This window comes from Oncorhynchus clarkii, chromosome 18 (assembly GCF_045791955.1).
Source record: "Oncorhynchus clarkii lewisi isolate Uvic-CL-2024 chromosome 18, UVic_Ocla_1.0, whole genome shotgun sequence".
Taxonomy (NCBI): domain Eukaryota; kingdom Metazoa; phylum Chordata; class Actinopteri; order Salmoniformes; family Salmonidae; genus Oncorhynchus; species Oncorhynchus clarkii.
Genome location: NC_092164.1, coordinates 16,576,039 through 16,580,284, shown reverse-complemented (window position 1 = coordinate 16,580,284; position 4,246 = coordinate 16,576,039).

Genomic DNA, 4,246 nt, shown 5'->3' with positions numbered 1-4,246 from the left:
GAGAGAGTAGGAGAGAGAGGGAGAGGTGAGGAGAGAGAGAAAAAAATGGAGAGGAAGAGGTGAGGCGAGAGAGAGGAAGTGGTGAGGAGAGAGAGAGTAGGAGAGAGAGAGGGAGAGGTGAGGAGAGAGAGAAAGGAGGAGAGAGGGAGATGAAGAGGTGAGGAGAGAGAGAGTAGGAGAGAGCGAGAGTAAGAGAGGGAGGGAGAGAGAGTAGGAGAGAGAGAGAGGAAGAGGAGAGGAAAGGAGAGAGCGAGAGAGAGGGAGACTAAGAGGAAGTGGAAGAAGTGAGGAGAGAGAGTAGGAGAGAGAGAGGAAGAGGAGAGGAGAGAGAAGTAGAGGAAGAGATGAGGAGAGAGAGAGTAGGAAAGAGAGGGAGGGAGAGGAAGAGGTGAGATGAATGGAGAGAGGGAATGAAGAAAAGAAGGGAAGCAGAAAGGTTTAAATCATAGCAGGCCCATGACCCTGACTGGATGGATGGATGGAGGGCAGGGAGTGAGGGAGGAATGGTGAAAGTGAGCTTACCTACTGGGCACACACTGGTTGAATGTTGTTTTCACATCATTTCAATGAGATTACATTGACGTCTGTGTCCAGTGGGTAGTTAGCAGTACATACACTTCATGACCAAAAGTATGTGGACACCTGCTCGTCAAACATCTCATTCCAAAATCATGGCCATACATATGGAGTTGGTCTCCCCCATGTTCTGCTATAACAGCCTTCACTCTTCTGGGAAGGCTTTCCACTAGATGTTGGAACATTGCTGTGGGGACTTGCTTCCATTCAGCCACAAGAGCATTAGTGAGGTCGGGCACTGATGTTGGGCGATTATGCCTGGCTCGCAGTTGGCGTGTTCGATGGAGTTGAGGTCAGGGCTCTGTGCAGGCCAGTCAATTTCTTCCAAACTGATCTCAACAAACCATTTCTGTATGGATCTCGCTTTGTCATGCTGAAATAGGAAAGGGACCAAACTGTTGCCACAAAGTTGGAGGCACAGAATCATCTAGAATGTCCTTGTATGCTGTAAGGATCAGATTTCCCTTCACTGGAACTAAGGTGCCTGAACCATGAAAAACAGCCCCAGACCATTATGTATTCTCCACCAAACATTACAGTTGGTGCTATGCATTCGGGCAGGTAGCGTTCTCCTGGCATCCGCCAAAACCAGATGCGTCTGTCGGACTGCCAGATGGTGAAATGTGATTCATCACTCCAGAGAACGCATTTCCACTGCTCCGGAGTCCAATGGAGGCAAGCTTTACACCACTCCATCTGAAGCTTTGCATTGCGTATGATGATCTTAGGCTTGTGTGCAGCTGCTCGGCCATGGAAACCCATTTCATGAAGCTCCGGACGAGCAGTTCTTGTTCTGACTTTGCTTCCAGGTGCAGTTTGGATACAATTTGTTATGGGGAAGCAGCCATTAATACACTGCACTGTACAGCTGCACTATTACAGATGACTTTGACCTGTGAACTGGACATGTTTCATCATGATCAATGTGTTGCAGTGTTCTGCTCTGTAGGTACCAGATGGAGATTGAACATGTAAAATAATTGTAGAAGGCTGCTAGAAGCCAACAGCCCGTTCAGGTTAATAGATATCTGATCCTGAAACTCTATATGCTTCAGTTCCAGCCCTGGTGCTGGAGAGAAACTGTGTCCAGGTTTTAGTTCCAACATAACATTGCCTTGATTCAGCGATTAAGACAGTGATGATGATGATGCTGATGATGAAGACATTGCAATGTTCACTCCCCCTCAATGTGGTCATTATAGACATGTATACACAGCGTTCGGCACACAGTTTGACAGGTGGGATTTTAATGTGAATCTGCATCCTCCATATTGTCACTAAGACTTCTGACACGATGACACTCCAGTCAGAATGAAATGGGAATGTTTGTTGTTGTGAAATGATTGGAGAGAGACGTGTGTGTGTGTGTGTGTTTTATATTTCTGCCATTTTGTCAGGAAATGCAGCTCTGTCTCGGGTTCTGCTGTGGTGCAGTGGTTGCACAGCCTTTCCTCTACAGGGAGACAGGTTATCTCAATGGCAAGGCTGTGCTCACTGAGCCTGTAATTTGTCAAGGTGTTGTTCAGTAACCATGGTCAAATAGTTTGCCATTGTGTACTGTCGATTTAGGGCCAGATAGCACTGCATTTTGCTTTGTGCTTGTGCTTCCCAATGGGTAATGTAGTTTTGTTTTGACTGTGTTGTAATTTGGTTTATTCTGATTGATTGGATGTTCTGGTCCTGAGGCTTCAGTGTGTTAGTAGAATAGGTTTGTGAACTCAGCCCCAGGACCAGCTGGATGAGGGGACTCTTTTCTTTGCTTCGTTCTTATCAGGTATGAAGGTAAGACCCAGATGCAGACAACGTTGAATTAACAATGGTTTAATAATCCAACAGGGGAAGGCAATAGACAGGTCAAGGCAGGCAGGGGTCAGTAGACCAGAGGTGGGGCAACGGTACCGTACGGCAGGCAGGCTCAAGGTCAGAGTAGGCAGAGTGGTCAGGCAGGCGGGCTCAGAGTCAGGACAGGCAAGGGTCAAAACCAGGAGGGCGAGAAAAAGAGAGACTGGGAAAAGCAGGAGCTGAGAACACAAACGTTGATTGGATTGACAAACAAGACGAACTGGCAACAGACAAACACAGAACACAGGTATAAATACACAGGGGATAATGGGGAAGATGGGCGACACCTGGAGGGGGGTGGAGACAATCACAAAGACAGGTGAAACAGATCAGGGTGTGACAGCTCTTGGCATTGCAGGGCGTGGTGATGATATCAGAGGGGGTCAGTGTATTTTAGATGTTTCCAAAACGTAATTGCTATATTTTAAGTTTTTATTATTAGTGGATATTGGCCTAATTCTGCCCTGCGTGCATTGTTTGTAGTTTTCCTCTGGACCTGTAGGAGAATCTTACAGAACTCTGCATTCAGGGTTTCAATGGGGTGTTTGTCCCATTGGGTGAAATCTTGTTTTGCAAGTGAACCCCACACCTCGCTGCCATACTGTGCAATTGGTTAAATGACAAGTTCAATTAGTTTTAGACACATGTTTTTACACTACCGGTCAAAGGTTTTAGAACACCTACTCATTCAATGGTTTTTCTTTATTATTACTATTTTCTACATTGTAGAGTAATAGGGAAGACATCAAAACTATGAAATAACACATGGAATCATGTAGTAACCAAAAAAGTGTAAACAAATATGTCAAAATATATTTTGTATTTGAGATTCTTCAAATAGCCACCCTTTACCTTGATGACAACTTTACACACTCTTGCCATTGTCTCAACCAGTTTCACCTGGAATGCTTTTGTTGGTGACATTTTAACAAATAAAAGGAAAATGTACGCTCACGACGCTGCACCTTGGTCTCATTACGACGACGGCGTGACACTTGTTGAAAAACAAATGATAGTCCCACTAAGCCCAAACCAGATGGGATGGCGTATTGCTGCAGAATGCTGTGGTAGCCATGCTGGTTAAGTGTGCCTTGAATTCTAAATAAATCACAGACAGTGTCACCAGCAAAGCACCCCCACACCATAACACCTCCTCCTCCATGCTTCATGGTGAGAAATACACATGCAGAGATCATCCATTCATCCACACCGCGTCTCACAAAGACACAGCTGTTGGAACCGAAAATCTCCAATTTGGACTCCAGACCAAAGGACAGATTTCCACCGGTCTAATGTCCGTTGGTGTGTTTCTTGGCCCAAACAAGTCTCTTCTTATTATTGGTGTCCTTTAGTAGGGGTATATTTACAGCAATTCGACCATGAAGGCCTGATTCACACAGTCTCCTCTGAACAGTTGATGTTGAAATGTGTCTGTTACTTGAACTCTGTGAAGCATTTATTTGGACTGCAATCTGAGTCTGGTAACTCTAATGAACTTGTCCTCTGCAGCAGAGGTAACTCTGGGTCTTCCTTTCCTGTGGCGGTCCTCATGAGAGCCAGTTTCATCATAGCCATTGATGATTTTTGTGACTGCACTTGAAGAAACTTTCAAAGTTCTTAAAATTTTCCGTATTGACTGACCTTCATGTCTTAAAGTAATGATGGACTGTCGTTTCTCTTTGCTTATTTGAGCTGTTCTTGCCATAATATGGACTTGGTATTTTACCAAATAGGGATATCTTCTGTATACCACCCCTACCTTGTCACAACACAACTGATTGGCTCAAACGCATTAAGAAGGAAAGAAATTCCACAAATTAACTTTTAA